Source organism: Chlorocebus sabaeus, chromosome 8 (assembly GCF_047675955.1).
Source record: "Chlorocebus sabaeus isolate Y175 chromosome 8, mChlSab1.0.hap1, whole genome shotgun sequence".
Lineage (NCBI taxonomy): Eukaryota > Metazoa > Chordata > Mammalia > Primates > Cercopithecidae > Chlorocebus > Chlorocebus sabaeus.
Window position 1 is genome coordinate 64,255,783 of NC_132911.1, and position 18,889 is coordinate 64,274,671.

Genomic DNA, 18,889 nt, shown 5'->3' on the forward strand with positions numbered 1-18,889 from the left:
TTGACACAAGTAGGCTGCTGCCTATCCCTTCCTCTGGAAGCTTTGTCCCAGAGGGGCACCTGCCAGATGCCAGCCAGAGCTCTCCTGTATGAAGTGTCTGTCAATGCCTGCTGAGAGGTGTCTCCCAGTCAGGAGGCACAGGAGTCAGGGACCCATTTGATGAGGCAGTCTTTTCCTTAGCAGAGCTCAAGCACCATGCTGGGAGATCCACTGCTCTCTTCAAAACTGGCAGGCAGGAACGTTTAAGTCTGCTAAAGCTGCACCCACAGCCACACCTTCCCCCAGGTGCTCCATCCCAGGGAGATGGGAGTTTTATCTATAAGTCCCTGACTGGGGCTGCTGCCTTTCTTTCAGAGGTACCCTGTCCAGAGAGAAGGAATCTAGAGGGGCAGTCTAGCTACAGTGGCTCCACCCAGTTTGAATTTCCCAGAGGCTTTGGTTACACTGTGAGGGGAAAACCACCTACTCAAGCCTCAGTAATGATAGATGTCCTTCCCCCCACCAAACTGGGGCATCCCAGGTTAACTTCAGACTGCTGTACTGGCAGCAAGAATTTCAAACCACTGGATCTTAGCTTGCTGAGCTCCGAGGGGTTGGCACCTGCTGAGTTAGACTTGGTTCCCTGGCTTCAGCCCGCTTTCCAGGGCAGTGAACAGTTCTGTCTCACTGGTGTTCCAGATGCCACTGGGATACGAAGAAAAACTCCTGCAGCTAGCTCGATGTCTGCCCAAATGGCCACCCAGTTTTGTGCTAGAAACCCAGGGCCCTCCTGGTGTAGGCACTGGAGGGAATAGCCTGGTCTGTGGGTTGTAAAGACCATGAGAAAAGCGTGGTACCTGGGCCAGAATGCACTGTTCCTCATGGCATGGTCCCTCGCGGTTTCCCTTGACTAAGGGAGGGAGTTCCCCAATCCCTTGTGCTTTGCAAGAGAGGCGATGCTCCACTCTACTTCTGCTTGCCCTCTGTGGGCTGCACCCACTGTCTCACCAGTCCCAGTGAAATGAGCCCAGTATCTCAGTTGGAAATGCAGAAATCTCCCTCCTTCTCTGTTGATCTCACTAGGAGCTGCAGACCAGAGCTGTTCCTGTTCAGCCATCTTGCGAGCCACCCCAATCTCTGCTTCTATATTTTATACCTCACAGCTTGGCCATTGTTTGGGGACTCTATCTCTTTCCCCTTCTTCAATTTGCAAACTCCAAGGAAGGATTCTGATTGGGCTGGTTTGAAAGCCCACTCTTGTATCCCAATCATCTGTGGCCAAACTGGAGTCAACAGTGAAATGGCCACTCCATTCAAATTCCACACGTGGAGCTTGTAAAATAACATTTCCTAGAGGAAGGGGTGTTGCTGTTACCACAGATCTCAAGAGCAGAAAGAGAGGCAGGGATGGGGGCTGAATAACCAAAAAACTGATGTTTCCCACACAGGCCTGCTTTTCATGACCCCAGCATCTACCATACACCCTCTCCTGTTAAACTTTCCCTCCAAATTTCTTCCAGTCCACTAAACTACTTGTCTTAGTCTATCTGGGGTCCTATAATAAAATACCTTAGATTCATAATTTATAAAGGCGAGAAATGCATTGCTCACAGTTGTAGAGACAGAGAAGTCCAAACTCAAGATGTCAGCAGATTCAGTGTCTGGTGACGGCTTTCTCTCTGCTTCAAAGATGGCACCCTCTCATATTAGAAAACAGCAAGTGAGCTGCTTCAAGCCTCTTTTTTAAAGGCATCAATTCCATTCATGAGGGTGGAGCCCCCATGACCTAATTGCCTCCCAAAAGCCCCACCTCTGATCCTATCCCATTGGAGATTACATTTTGAACATATGAATTTTAGAGAGACAAACATTCAGACCACAGCACTACCTTTCTATTAAAGTATGAAAAAAGACTCCATCAAAGACCTAGATATAAATGGCCCATGTCCATCAATAAATTAAATGAGTTCCTATGAAGGTTTCCAACAGCTGATATTTAGATACATCAGTTTTACTTGAGCCCTTTTAGTCCTTTCTTGTCAACCCTCAGGGGAAGTTAACTGCAATGAAGTGACATGACTGAATCTAAAGTTCTTACAGAAACAATCTTTTTATGTAATAATTTCACCAGGATGTCTATCCATGATACTTGTTTGTGCTCTCTGCCCCCCATGTACACTAAAACAGACACAGTAGGTCTCCTGTCATTTCACAGCACAAGGTGCCAGTGCCTTTGGTTCATGCATTTGTTTCGCTGGTGTACCTGCTGTAGGCTGATATTCACTAGTGTTGCAACTAATGATCATCACAGCTTTGGAAATTTATCAACTTGTAATAATCGGCCCTAGCCTTAACATCACTTTCCTTTGTGATTTATGTGGACAATATGTGACCCAGGAAAAATTAAAATACATACAAAATTGTATCTATATTTTGCCAGAAATAAGTCATAAAGTAAATGACAATCACATACACTTACACACACTCACACAGACTCTCTCACATACACACAGAGACACACACTTATCTCTCTCTGCTTCACAATAACTGCATTAAGGAATTTTGGATTATCTTGGAAGAAAATATTTTTTTCTAAACAGAAGCTTTAAGAAAATTTTTACTGATTTTTTTTTTACAAGAGGGTCTATGAAAATGCTCAGCTTCTAATAAAGCTAGTGTTGATTCTATTCAACAACATGATTTACTTCATCCTAGTACATATGAGAAAAATCAGAGTCCAAGGATACTACAGATTTATACAAGATGGTATAGCACACCAACAGAAAAATTGCACTTGCTTTACTACAAATGACTGCTCTTCAAAATACAGTAACTTTCCAAATAATAGCCACAGAACAAAGCAAACAAAATTCCATCTGTTAAGTAATACCCAAAGAGTGAATTCCATTTTCGTCTCAACCACAGAAATCCCTCTATTAAAAAGAGACACAACCATGGTCATTGGCAAGCCCATCTTTGTGTATCAGTTTCATTATTTGCAGTTCATTAGCCTCCAGAGGTGACACATTTGCTAGGAACCATGCAAAGGAAAGTCTGACATGGTTCCCACACCATGGGGCTTACAATCAAGAAGAAACAGCTAGGAAATATTCAGCAAGACCAAAAATAGGAGTAAAGAGATGGCACAGAGAGGAAGGAAATTCAAAAAGGAAATTTAAGCCATGGAGAGAAAGGGCATTGAAATTTGAATTCCTCTTCAGGGTTAAATTCATCATCCAATATTAGAAAAGAGCTCAAATGCTTGAGGAAATACAATATTCCAGGGACCAGAAGGAAAAGGTGGAAATAAAAGAAATGGTAAATTCCTTCATGTCAGAGGCAGTAGTTTAATCTCCACAGTCTTTAACCAAAGAGTAGCAACATGAAACACATAGTAGGCTCATAATAATTGTCAAATAAAAGGATCAGTGAAACCACTCTTTAGAGCTGTATTGCTTAAAGATTTTTCTGAAGCACATTGTGCAAGCTAAGTGGTCTGTAGAAAAAGGGCTTTGTGGTCAAGTAAGTTCACTAGTGCTGTCCAACATCACTTACAAGATGCATGAAGGCCGTGGGCATATTAAAGCCTCAGAAAAATCCAGCAGTAGAGAAAGTTTGTAAATGTATTGACCTATTTCTCTCAACTCATATGACTTCAGAATCTTTCTGGAGTTTTTTGTTTTTTGTGTTTTATTTTTCATTTATCACCTGTTGGCAACACAAGACTCTATTCTAAGGCACAGACAGAGAAATACTGCCTTTAAAAGCCTTAAAAACCAAGGGTAGAGAACATGAGAAACAGTTTTTTTTAAAGACTGTTAACTTCAAGAGGTCAAAGACTGTGTCTCTTTGACTTGCTGGTTGTATCTCTGGAGCCTAAAATAATAGCCAGACAAAAAGTAGTCAGTAAACATTTGATGAGTGAACGAATGGAGGAAGAAGGAGAAAAGGTTAGGATAGTTGGTTAACCTAATGGATCCTGGTCTGTTAGCGAGATAAGGGAGATAATTAGTCTGGTAATTGACACGTTGAGGTTGCAACAACTGTAGAAAATTTAGATGGAAATTTCCAGTTGGATGGATGACACTCAAACCAAACTCAAGATCTGAGATAGCGCTAATCAATTTGGATTATTATCTATCTTAGTCCAATTGGACTGCTATAACAAATATATCGTAGACAGTGTGGTTTAAACAACAAACATTTATTTCCCACAGTTCTGGAGGCTGCAGGGTGCTGGCATGGTTGAGTTCTGGTGAGGGCCTGCTTCCTGGTTTGCAGATGGCTGTCTTCTCACTGTGCCCTCACACAGTGGAGAGACAAGAGAGCTCTCTGCAGTCTCTTTTATAAGAGCACTAATTCCATTCAAGAAGGCTTAGCCCTTGTGACCTAATCACCCCCCAAAGTCTCTACCTCCTAATACCATCACAGTAGACTTTAGGTTTCAACATATGAGTTCTGAAGAGACACAAATATTCAGCCTTTAACAGTGTCCTTTACAATAGAAAAGAAAAATGAACCAAGGATACATGCCTGGAAAAAACAGCTTGTGGCCAAGGAGTAGTTAATGTTGTTGGAAAGGGTTCATCCACTGTCCTCCCACATATTTTGCCACCCTAGCCCCAATCTCCCCTCTGCTCTTTGTCTTGTTTTCCCTACCTGAGAAAACGGCACACAACTATCCTGCCCTACAGTGCAGAAACCTGAGGCTCACCCTCCGTTACAAGGCCTCCCTCATCAACAGTTATTGACTCCAGCCAGAATCCTGACTTCTGCTGGATGTTGAATGATTAGCACCAAAACATGGAATACGTAATACCAATGACAATATTATTCTCTCTTTAGATAGCACTCTACAGCACATTTTCAAATATACTGTCTCTAGTTCTGAAAAGAATCCTGTATCTTACATCATTATCTCTCAGAGGAGAAAACTGAAAATACATAACTTTACTCAGTACACACAATCAGTGAAAAACAGATCAAGGAATGGAAATAAGGGGACAGTGTGTTGTCTCTTTCATAATCAATTAAAAGACATGCACGTAGCACTTAAGCCCTAGAAACTCTATGGAATCAAAGAAATGTGAGGCGTAACCATTTTCAAATTCTGGCTCCCTGAAAACATCAGCAAACCAACTTGAAGATAAGCAGAGCAGAGATTATTACTTATCACAGTAAGGCAGAACTCTCCCTTGATGCGGTCTTAATATCACATTGGAGAGGACAGGTGAAGTTGGGATATTTATAAGGTTTTGAAGTCATGACACTAAGACATTTTTCAGTGTTGGGGCTTAACTGGGATTGAGCAAAGATCATGGTACAATAGTCTAGGGTCAGTAGACAAAGCAATGAGAAAGCTTTGATGCACAGGAAGAACTGGGGAGTAAACAGTCCCTTAAGGCTATGTATTCCGCAACACTCATTTAAGTTGATTTTTGCAGAATGGCCCTGGTATAAACAATAAAATTATTTTCATCTCCCTGGGCAAGAGTCTCTTAGAATGGTAAAGACATGTTGATGAAAACAGTAGAATAGTAAAATTAGTAACGACAAACAAATAATACAATCATGTTAACATAGACAACAAGTGCGTGAGTACATACTACCTTTGTAAGCTTGGCCAAGTTACTTAACCTCTCTGAATACCATCACACAATGTAATCTTATTTGAGATGCTTTGTAAAAATAGTAATAATAAATAAATGCGATCCATTAGACCCTAAGAAAGAACGAAAATAACCTAAATCAGGAGTATTTTGAGGCAATGGTGGAATAATACACAGGTGGATCTAATTTCACACTCTGGTGATGAAAACACGATAAAGGAAAATATCTCTACCAATAAGCTAACATTTTCTAGGATCCATGCCTCTACATTGTTTCCCCTTTGAATGCTATTTTTTGATGGAATGGGATGGCAAAGAATCTTTTAGCTATATCAAAGGGAAGGAGGGAAAGGGTGAGGCAATACATCACAACTTATTAATAAACAAATTTTACTCTGCTTAGCAAGATTATATTTTAAATCAAATGTTTGAGCTAATTATAATCATACTAAGCTCCACTTAAGTTCTACTAGTGTGCTGACCCTTTACCCTGTTGAACGTCAGCTAGTGCCAGGCCCTAAAGCAGATATACCAGCACTACCTCCTTTAAAGTGTTAACTGAGCTAGAACAAAACTCCCTTTTACAGAAGTACTGATTTTCTTATTGCTTTCAAATACGGAAAATACATGGCAGATCAAATATGAGTTCCATGATCCCCAACTGAAACATGAGACTCCTAGAAATATAAGAGACCAACTTAATGCAAATGATGCAAGAAAATGAATGAGAAAATATTTCCTTTTTGAGTGACAAAACACTATAAAGAAAATGTTAAGGAAGCTGGTTGTTCAATCATTGAAATGGTATAACTTGTGACACAAAAGAATTTGAACCAAAAATTCCTGTCATCCTTTGGAGAAGGAAAAAAGCAATAAATAAAGTGGTTTTGCACTATGTGGCAGCCTATCCCCAGATCTGAATCGGAAATAGAGACTTTAGTAAATAAAGGCTCTGTTACCATTGACAATACTGAAAGGTTAGACACTGAAACTCATATTGACTTTGACAAAATTCACATACTTTGTTATGACAATAAATTCGTTAAATTAAAACCAAAATTCGAATTGAAATAGTGCAGACACCAAGAACCAAAAAACGTTATAGAAACTAAGGACCCAAATTTCTCCCTACAGGAGGTAGAATGGGAAATGATTGCTGCAATGGAACATAAAGTTTGAAGTTTGGGAATACATCAAAGAACGTTTTTTTAATTTAAAAGGTGGTTTAATAGAATACAAATACCGATGTCTTGGAAGGAGATACTTCCTGGCTAATCAAAACATTGTGTTCATGGCAATCAAATGTTAATTAGAATTAAGGGGTAAGAGGTAAACATCTGAAAAAAAAAGTTTTAAAACTTAAGTCAAGCAAAGTTTCAACGGACTTGAGAGTGTTAACTTACTTCCCATGCTCTGCTGTTTAAAAACATTGTGGTCACTTTTTACTCATGAAATTATTAGGTCAGTGCAAAAGTAACTGCAGTAATTGGCAAAAGCTGCAATAACTTTTTACCAACGTACTACATTGGGCAGAGTCAGTCCTACAGTAGCAAAATTGCTGCTCCGTCATGTGATCTCATCTGAAGAAATATCAAAACCCACCAGCCAAAATATAACCCTGCCAGTCTGCCATTGCCTTATTCTCCCATTCCCTTTGGCCTGCAATTCACTCAATAAACTCATTGACTACAAGGCTTTTGGGGGCCCCTGGGATCATCTCATATGTGTAACTCCAGCAGAAGAGCTGAATGTAGAAATTGAGAAATAGTCAAAGTAAGACCAATTATCTCAGTGAGTAGTTGTTCTTGTCTACAGTAGTTAACAACCTGAACATCTTATGTTTGGAAATAAAATGTTCCCTTCTTCTTCATCCTTCCCATGTTACTCTCCCATACGCTAGCAATCTCTCCGCTCCTTGATAACTGTCACACTCTCTCCTCTCTCTTCAAATCTCTAACACAGAACATGCTTCAGAGTTGTTCTAGATTTTGAAATCGGCTGTGGTAAGGTTCCAAAATAACGAAAAATATGATTCCAGACTTTCTACCCTGGCAAATTTATGGAAAGCAATTTGACTACCACTATTATATCATCAGACAATGACAATGTTTTACAGTCCCCCTAGAGAGGTGATTTGCAAGAACTTCTTCACTGTTACTTAGAAGGTATAGTCTTCACCTTTGCAAATGTTTTACATTTGGTTTTACAAATGTTCCACTTTACTGGGCTTATGCTGCGATGGTTTGAGTGTCCAACTCATCATCAGTTAACAGCAGGGAACACAATGGTAGTCAAACAGAGATCTCAGACATCACTATAAACACACTGAAAAGCTCTGGTCAATTCTTAAGATGTCATTATAATATAATACATTTACTTCAACATAAAAACCATCTGAGAATTGGTTGTGGCAAATAAAATCAAACTGTAGGGACTCCCATGTTAGATAAACCTTCAAATCTTTAACTAGGACAAAGTAAGGATTATTTAAAATTGCCATTTCTCTAGCAATTTTTTTAAATTAAGTACCAGTGAAAGAACACTATATATATGAAATCATAGTGGTGCCAAGTGAAGCTATTTTCTTGGCAATTGAACATAAAGAATTTATTTTGAAAATTCTATCTGTAGAAAGTAAATATCTGATATGGATAACATAAATGAAATCCTGTGAATAGCTTCTTAAATTGTACACTTAGAAAAATTAAGGAGAAATGCATAGAATTATTTCCTAGCAAGCTAAATGTATGACTATCAGGAACAGTGAGGATAGGAATAGAAATATGGTAGGTAAATACATGCAATAAAGCTATATAAAATATAGCTTTAGGTAAACCAAATCACTTGGTTATAAAATTGAATTCTTCTGTTAAGAAATAGTTATCTCCTAAATTTGCAGAAATAAATTTAAGTAGCAGAAGAAAGTCAAAGTGAAAGTAACTAAATCCAGATCTTTGAGAAATGTAGGTAATCAAATTTCCAGCAAAAAAATATTTACTGACTAGTCCCAATTTTAGGCACTCGGAAAGAACAAAAAGGAAACCATTTTAATGTACAGGTTACCAACTCTCAAGGGCCTTATCCATGGAAATACTTAAAATATTGCCTTTACTTGTTTTCACCTTTATTTCTAATTTATTCTCAAACTGTTTTTTTCTTCCACTAAGAGAAGAAATTTCTAGGAAAAAAACCTGGCAATGTTAGCAGCTCACCATTTTAAATATGTTATCTCTAATACTTTTTATAGCTCACAGCAAATCAGTATGCATTGGTCAACAATACTCAAACTAATATTTTTTATGAAAACATTTGAGAAATGGTAGTGTAAATCTCAAGGAACTGGCTTGGTAACACAATGCGTTTGGTTACCATGTGCATGTCATAATAAAAACAAAGTTTTCAATGTACTTGACATTCCACAAAGCATATGAAATATTTTTTCTTAGTTATGCCAGCAATGAATATGTAGTAAGTGGCTCATTTAGCCCAAGATTTGGAGAACTTCTTTTTTTAATTTCAAGTTTTGTGATTTTACGTATTCTCTGGAATTCTCTTCACTGGCTTGGAAGTCAGCAAAAAGTATAAAACTTAGAAGCAAACAGCAAAGTTGGCACTGTGAAACCAGTAGCCACTCACTCTGATACTTGATGGATGCAGGGTCTTCATATAAAGTCATCTGCATACATATTGCTGTGAAAGGAACCAATTGGAAGAAAAACATAAACTAAAAGAAAACTCTCAATTGATGTTCTCATTCACATCAACTAGGGTGAAGGTCCATTAAGCAAATCAACCATTGTTTTTCTCTGTCTGTAGAAATAGCTTCCCAGGTACCAAAAGAGAAAGAGCGAGCCATGGAGCAACTGATGGGTTGTAGAGCTCATTGCACATGCCACCTCAGCCTAGGCCGTGACTTCTCAGGCTTGCTGGATGAGTCTCACAGGACAGGAAAACCAATGGCCTAGAGTGAGTGGGAGCTTAGAGGCTGAAATACTGATCCTTAGCCCTTCACTCAAGGGATGCTGGAGCAAGAGCAAATTCAGGTAGGAAGCAATTCACCCAACCAAGATGAAAACAAATGATGAATTACTGTGCATTAAGGCCATTTTTTTAACAGACTGATAACATCCATGAGAGAACCTTTGTGAGAAGCAGCAAAAGAACTTTCTGTAACTAAGGAGACGTTGAAAGAAATACTACTCACAGCATTAGTCAGAGAAAAACAACACATAACCAGATCAGATGCATTCGTGTATTCAAGCATTTATTACAGGCACCTGGCACCTAGTAGATAATTAGTGAATGTTAACTCTTTCCACACCAAGATGAAAAATATACATAACTGAAAGTTGATATAAGATTAAGGACAGTTTTTTTCAACCCTTACTTACTTGTTATCACTGTTCTATTCATCTAAATCTTACTTTTAAAACAAAATCTTGGAAGAAATACATGTTCCCATCATAACTCATTCAGAGTTTAATTTGCATTGGATTAAAAGCCCATTGCCAGTTATGATACAGTTCTAGAAAATAAGCCAGTTCTAAACAGATACTATTGAATATGAGACATACCAAATGCGACTCCAAATTATCATGAGTGTTACATTATGAAGGTGATCATTCTTTGCTCACTCATTTATTCATTCAACAGGATACATATATTGCATACTCATGACTAAGTAGTAGAAACTAAAGTGTGTAAACATGGAGCTCATAATGTGATAATATACATGAAAATTCTTTGAAAAGTACAAAATGCTATAGAAATGCCAAAGTTGAAGATCATGGTGATGTAATCATATCCTTGGGGGAGAGGCAACATAGTCTCTTTAAATAAAGGAAAAGCTTGTCTGTTTATTAATTATATAAAAGGAATAATTTATATTCATAATTTATTTAGATTTCTAAGTAGCTAGAGAATGGTTCCATAAAAAGTCAATTGTTCTGTTTCAAATTAGTTAACATAGGATTATGGGGAATGTTTTATTTGAACGAGACAATGGTAAAAAGAAGACCTTTCTTGGCATAGAGAAGCATTAATTACAATCATCTTATTGGACAGTTTTATAAATCACTCAAAAGAAACTTCTGAGTGAAGTCTTCCTATTTGCAGACAATGCTCAGCTTCCAGGCATCTAAATAACAAGCTGCCTGGCATCAATTAAATCTCAAGAGACTGTGGCATGAAAATTGACAAATGAGTTTAACTATCATGAATAAAAGAGGAAAATAATGAAACAGTGGCTTTTGAGAGGGTGGGCTCCAATGAAAAAACAGAAGAGAACCTGTTGTGACATTATTGTTATTGCCTGTTTGTGCATGAATATTGTTGTTGCTGTTCATACTGTCCTCTCTTCAATTGAGTTATATACATTGTTGTTTTGACAGATGTCAAATTTTAAGATGTTGTCAATTTGCCATGGAAATGAAAGATTGTTGTGAATATGGAAAGATGTGAAAACAATGGAGGACTAGGTTTGCTATTAGTGAGGCAGATATTTGTCATTGGAGGAAATACTACAATTCCATATTTTCTTTGAAAGCAACTCCAAAATTCATTTTGCAACATAAGAAAGGAAGGTGCTCACAAGTGACAGAGCTGTGATGGCTTGTTACTGAGCAATGTGCAAAATGTTGGCTTATCACACACTACATAATGCGACTGAGGGCAGGAAACACTGCCAACCCCTTCAAATACAAGAAAGAAGTTTGAATGCAAAAATAGGCTAAGGAAGCCTAATTTTGCATTACTCGGGGTTAGTGGTAAGACATTGAGTCATGGTCTAATTGGCAGCTTTTTTTCCTTTCATGTGAAAATAAGATTTTTTTTACAACTAATAGCGTATTAAAGCTAACAAAATGCAGTCAGTCCGTATTTGGGGATGGGGGTTGTGTATATGAAGAGAGAAGGGCAAGCCAGATGGAGCTGAGGCCTCCGGGGATGAACCAACAAAGTGAGGGACATATATCCAGCCATGCAGGGTCACATCAGAGCTGTGTTTTCATTCTAAGAGCAATGAGAATCCATAAAACATTCTAGTGGGACCAGGGCTAGGGTCAGGGTGGGGAGAGGAGACTTGTCATTTTAAAGCTCAGTCTGACTGTGCTGTGGAGAAATGGCCCCAAGTGGGTCCTGAACGAATGGTCCACACACTGGACAGAAGTCAGTCATGGTACTTCAAGCCAGAGCTACAGTAACAAGGACCTGGGAGGTGACAGAGAGTAAGCAGACATTGTCATGAAATATTTGAAAGTATTTTAATAGGTATATGCAGTATGGTTTTCAAACTTTTACCTGGAACCAGTTTTAAGGCCTTGGCTAGGAATCAGTCAATTCCCCTGACTGAGCAACTGATTAAGTTCACACCCTCAACTACCTCCCTTACTGGGTTCTCACACTGTGGGCCACTACACACCTGTCCTAATCACCCCAAGGCTAGGTACCAGACAACCAGAAGCAGCCCCTATGCCCAGAGCCTGCTGAAAATACTCAAACCAGCCATCTAAACCTGTGCACCTTGCCTCACCCATTTCTTCCAACGAAAAACACAATAAACGCTCTAGCCCACATTTTCTCCTCACTCCTTCAGTCTTTTAACCAACTCTGGTGCTTCCTCCTGTGGCCCTGCCTAGGGTAGGGTGCTGTGTTAAAAATGTGTGAATCTTTCTCATTTCTCTCTCTTGATCTGCATCTGGCCTTACCACACTTCACCCAGGGTAATGTGGTTAAAACAGTATAACCCTGTTAAAATCTAAAAGGTACATCTGAATTTAGTAAAATTTTAATTAACCAAATCATTAGATGACACAGGAAAAAGAATAGTAGAAATCTAAATGTTGCTCATTTAGTCACTCAAAGACCAAACTTAATGAAGACTCATAAGACAGAGCAAACCAAAAAAAAAAAAAGTTACAATGTCCCTTTCTACCAAGTTTGCGGACAAGTAGCAGAATTGTTTGATCTGATTTTTATTTCATTTTATTTCTCCTGTCCATCATCTGGCAGAGATGCTAAAGAACAATGAACAATTACATGTTCAAGAAGCAAGCAGAAAACGAAGAATGAGGAATAAAAGGCCTGTTTAATCTTAAAATTAGATAAGTAATATTTGAATAATTGTGCTTTGACTAGAATAATAGCATAGCTTCTGCCCATAACAGACCCTTGATAAATGTTTGCTTGAGTGAATAAAAGAACTGACAGGATTCTTTAATTGCAAAAATGTCATTAAATTAATATTAATTATAAAATGAAAATCTCAGATAAAATATATACCTCAAAAATATATTACATTCAAGAGAATAAGACGTGTCCTTTGACATGTGTTTATCTGCTAAGAATCCTAGAGTTGCATTCACAGTTTAATCCAACTGTCTTTATAGATCTATATATATGTATGTTCATATATTTAAATAATTTTGCACATATTCAGTTTGAGACATAATTATTCAGCTTAATCATAATGCAGAGTTTGAGGTATTAGATGAGTACAAATACAACAACCACCAATGGAGCATAAAGCCCATATTTCTAAATCTGTTTGCAAGTCTAAGAAACCCTAGTTAGTTCAAAAGAGATACTTTTGTTGACAGGGATCCAACTGGGGCTTAAGATATTATGACATATACACTCTTAACAGATAAAAGTAGAAAGAAAGAGACCAGAGCTAAATAAGAATTTCAGGATGAATTGCACACCATCCTTTAGGATAAAATTTTTTTGTTACCTGTGGGGAACCATCTCTAATGTACAAGGCAAGAGAAATATAGTTTCAGATTTTAAACTTGAGTTTCTGTACATGAAAGGAAATATAATTAAAAATGAAGTCTTCATGTTTTAAAAGGAACTTGAAAATGGCACACTTAGCCAAGTTTCTTTGATAAGTTTTTGGTAGTAATTGGTACCTATAGTGTTTGTGCAAGAGGCACATATAACCGTAACCAGACCTGATTATAAAATCTGCTTTCACTTTCATCACAAAAGTTGATTATGCATACCTGTTAGCTGACATTCTGCGTGTCCATCTCTGGATGGCTCAGTTGCATGGATTAGGCTTTTAATAAGGGCCACATGGCAGGATTTATTTCTCTTATGCCATTTTGCCTTGCATTGGTCTTGCCACAGACTACACATATCCCATAAATTCATGTCTTTAGCCATAACCTAGACTGGCTAAAGGGTGTGGATACTACTCTACCAACCAATTATAAAAGTAGCCCAGAGTTTGTCCCTACTGACAACAATGGCGTCATCTAACCTGTGAAAGACAGGCCTTGACATATACTCTTGCCATCCATCCTCCAGCCCCCTGCCCCAGAAACTTCTCAAAAGATAAATCAGATCAAACCCTACTTTAAATCTCAGACAGATTTCTCATCGCTCTTCAGATGAAACTACATTTATCACAACCCCCAAATCCCTGCATGTTATACTCTCAGCCTCATTTTTTACCATTTCTTCCTAATTCCTTTTGACTCCCACTCCCCTCCTTTCCTTCCTACCTCTATGGCTAGCATTGAATGCCTGCAGCTTTTCTAGGTGCACAGTGCAAGCTGTCAGTGGATCTACCATTCTGGGGTTTGGAGGATGATGGCCCACTTATCACAGCTCCACTATCTCAGCCATAATAATCTCTCTGTACTCCTTAAACACACAAAACCCCACTCTTTGTCTTCCAGTGATCCTCCCATCCACCTGAAAATCCAGAATCCTACTTGCAGGTTAATCATTGTATAATATGGGTTTGATGTTAGTTTCCCTGAGTAGTCTATAACTCCATGAGAGCAGAGACAGTGTCAATAGCTGTCTCTGCTAAATGTCCAGGACTAAGCAAAGTTCTAGGAATTTAATAAGAATTTAATAAATATTTGTTGAATGAATGAATGAACGACAACGGTTTCTTTTATAAATAAGCACATCATAATTAAAGCCCTGTTTCTCCATAAGCCATGTCTCCTTGGGTGCTATTTCAGGGCACCATTTTTAACATGCAACAATGCCACAAAGGCCTCCTGCTCTTGTGTTCTCCAGCCTCATTTCTCACCGCTCTGCATATTCACCACTCACTCCCCTTTAAACTTAGCAGTTTTTCTTTCATTCCGGGTGCTCATTTAATTTACCTGTTATTCCTTTCTCTCAATTTCACTGCTACTTCACTTCTGTATTAGTCCGTTCTCATACTGCTAATAAAGATATGCCCAAGACTGGGTAATTTATAAAGGAAAGAGGTTTAACTGACTTACAGTTCCATGTGACTGGGGAGGCCTCACAATCAGGGTAGAAGGCAAAGGAGGAGCAAAGTCACGGGCATGTGCAGGAGAATTCCCTTTTATAAAGCCATCAAATCCCATGAAACATATTCACGATCACAAGAACAACATGGGAAAAACCTGCTCCCATGATTCAATTACCTCCCACTGGGTCCTTCCCATGACACATGGGGATTATTACAATTCAAGGTGAGATCTGCTTGGGAACACAGAGCCAAACCATATCAACTTCCTTCACTTGGCTGTTCTTTCCTTATTCTTCAGGCCCCATAAAAAATGTTTCTTCCTTAGAAGAGGCTTCTTGGACAATCCAAGGGATCCTCTAGCAGCTTCTGTACTAGAGCAGATACTTATTTTATCACATTTCAAATATTGTTTACTTGAATTGATTTCAAAGTATAATTTTAGTTACTTGAGGGGTAGGGATATATCTTATCTCCCATATAAATATTTAGTAGACTCTCAATAATATTAAATAGCTCTTAGTAGAAATTTTAAAAAATATTTTACAAGTATATTCTCATAGTCTAAAATATACTAAAATATAAAACACATCCCGTAACAATATAAAATCTAAACAATTGACTAAGATTGGTCCTATTTTCTAATGGTATTTTATTATGTTGGTAAAGAAATTACATAAAATGTACTATATTGACATTAACATAACTAATCACAGCCAGTAAAGCTTACTGAAACCCAGCAAGTATCAAGATTATCTGTCAATAGCTATCAGTAATCAAAATTTTACTTCATTTAATAAAGACCTAAATGGTTTCCACCATTTCTGTAAAAATTACATTAGATATACAACAATATCTCACATGCTGGCATTTGCTCAAGTTAATTCTCAAGTGATATTTTTGGTTTCTGTACTAAATTACATAGGAATGATCTGGAGTAACAGTTTTCATAGCTTTTCAATAGAGCCAGAAAAAAATGCTCATGTTTTTTATTACTAGTCCAATTAAAAGTGTTTGTGTACAACAAATATTAAGGTAATCAGCAAAGACAGTAATGCATTCAAGAGTATATTCTCTATTTTTCCAAAATACATAGACTATAGATCTCTCTAAGGAAAGTTTTGCTTCAAAACCTCAAATGTATTATTAATAGAGACAGAATTATAGTTATCCTGGGAGATGTTGAGGAGAAGCATTCATCCTGAGGGCCTCCTGGGTTACTCAGGTTAAAGTCTGTAGTGTAAGAGGATTCAACATTAACAGAAAAAGTAAGTGCATTAGTCCATTCCCACATTGCTATAAAGAAGTACCTGTGACTGGATAGTTTGTAAAGAAAAGAGGTTTATTTGACTCACAGTTCCACAGGCTGTACAGTAGACATGTCTAGGGGAGCCTCAGGAAACTTACAATCATTGCAGAAAGGGAACCAGGTACATCTTCACATGGTGGCAAGAGAGCGAGAGTGAAGGGTGTAGTGCTACAGACTTTTAAACAACAACCAGATCTCGTGAGAACTAACTTACTGTCATGAGAAGAGCAATGGGGAAATATGTCCCCAGGATCCAGTCACCTCCCACCAGGTCCCACCTCCAACACTCAGGATCACAATTCAACATGAGATTAGGTGGGGATACAGAAACAAACCACATCATTCTGCCCCTAGCCTCTCCCAAATCTCAGGTTCTTCTCACATTTTAAAACATGATCATGCCTTCCCAACAGTGCCCCCAAAGTCTTAACACATTTCAGCATTAACTCAAAAGTCCAAGTCCAAAGTCTTATCTGAGACAAGGCAAGTCCCTTCTGCCTATGAGCCTGTAAAATTTTTTAAAAGTTAGTTACTTTCAAGATACAATGGAGCTACAGGCGTTGGGTAAATCCTCTCATTCCAAAAGGGAGAAATTGACCAAAACAAAGGGGCGATAGGACCTGTACATGTCCAAAACCTAGCAGGGCAGTCATTAGATCTCAAAGCTCTGGAATAATCTCTTTTGACTCCATGTATCACATCTAGGTCATACTGTCATAAGGGGTGGGCTCCCAAGGCCTTGGGCAGCTCCACCTCTGTGGCTCTGCAGGGTACAGCCCCCATGGCTGCTTTCAGGGGCTAGTGTTGAGTGCCTGCAGCTTTTCCAGGTACACAGTGCAAGCTGTCAGTGGAGCTACCATGCTGGTGTCTGGAGAATGGTGACCCTCTTCTTACAGTTCTGCTAGACAGTGCTCCAGTGGAGACTTTATGTGGAGGCTCCAATCCCATATTTCCCCTCTGCACTGCCCCAGTAGGGTTTCTCCATAAGGGCTCCACCCCTGCAGCAAACATCTGCCTGGACATCCAGGCACTTCCATACATCCTCTGAAATCTAGAAAGAAATTCCCAAACCTTAAATCTTGACTCTGTGCACCCACAGGCCCAACACCACATGGAAGCCACCAAGGCTTGGGGCTTGAACCTTCTGAAGTAACAACCTGAGCTGTACTTTGACCTCTTTTAGGCACAGCTGGAGCTGGAGCAACTGAGATGCAGGGTGCCATGTCCTGAGGCTGCACAGAGAAGCAGGGCCCTAGGCCTGGCCCATAAAGCCATTTTTCTCTCTTAGGCTTCTGGGCCTGTGTTAGGAGGGGCTGCTGCAAAGGTCTCTGACATGGCCTGGAGACATTTTCACCATTGTCTTGGCTATTAACATTTGGCTTCTCTTTATTTATACAAATTTCTGCAGCTGGCTTGAATTTCTCCTCAGAAAATAGGTTTTCCTTTCTACCACATGGATGGGTTGCAAATTTTCCAAACTTTTATGTTCTGTTTCCATTTTAAATATAAGTTTCAGTTTTGGATAATCTTTTTGTTCATGAATATGAGCATACACTTTTAGAAACAGCCAGGTTATCTTTTGAATGCTTTGCTGCTTGGAAATTTCTTCTGACAGATACCCTAAATTATCTCTCTCAAGTTCAAAGTTCTGCAGATCTCTAGGGAAGGGGCAAAATGCCACCAGTCTCTTTGCTAAAGCATAGCAAGAGCGACCTTTACTCCAATCCTTAATAAATTCCTCATCTCCATCTGGGACCACCTCAGCCTGGACTTCATTGTCCATATCACTATCAGCATTTTGGTCACAACCATTCAACAAGTCTCTAGGAAGTTCCAAACTTTTTCACATCTTTCCATCTTTCTCTGAGCCCCCCAAACTCTTCCAGCCTCTGCCCATTACCCAGTTCCAAAGTTGCTTCCACATTTTCAGGTATCTTTATAGCAATGCTCCACTCTTCTGGTACCAATTTTCTGTATTATTTCATTCTCACACTGCTATAAAGCACTACCTGAGACTGGGTAATTTATAAAGAAAAGAGGTTTAATTGACTCACAGTTCCACAGGCTGTACAGAAGGCATGGCTGGGGAGGCCTCAGGAAACTTACAATCATGGCAGAAGGGGAAGCAGGCACATCCTCACATAGCAGCAGGAGAGCAAGAGAGTAAAGGGGGAAGTGCTACACACTTTTATACAACCTGATCTCATGAGAACTCACTCACTATCAGGAGAATAGCAGGGGAAATTCTGCCCCCATGGTCCAATCACCTCCCACCAGATCCCACCTTCAACACTCAGGATCACAATTCATTATGAGATTGAGTGAAGACACAGAGCCAACCATATCAATAGGTATGTTTCAGAGTGTGCAAATGACAGCTCAGGCCACCCTAAAGAAAAAACCATTCCTTTTCCTTTGCTCAGAATTGCTCCTGACATAGATATTCTCATTATTTCTGTTCTTCCTGAAACTTACAAAATGAGGAGAATAGAAACTTCATAGAAGTCAAAAACAAAAACAAAAAAAGAAAGAAATTACAATCAATAAAAATGTCTAAAGTAGTGCAAACAGCAACAAAATGGTTAAAATACTGAAATAAAAAGTAGCCTGCAATAAAAATAATTATTAAATATAATTAACAATTTTAAATAGTGAAATAAAATTGTAAATTGCTTTAATGTTTAAAATAAAGATTAGTGAATTTTAAAATAAGTAGCATTAAATAAGATAAAAAGTGACAGATGATATTAGACACCT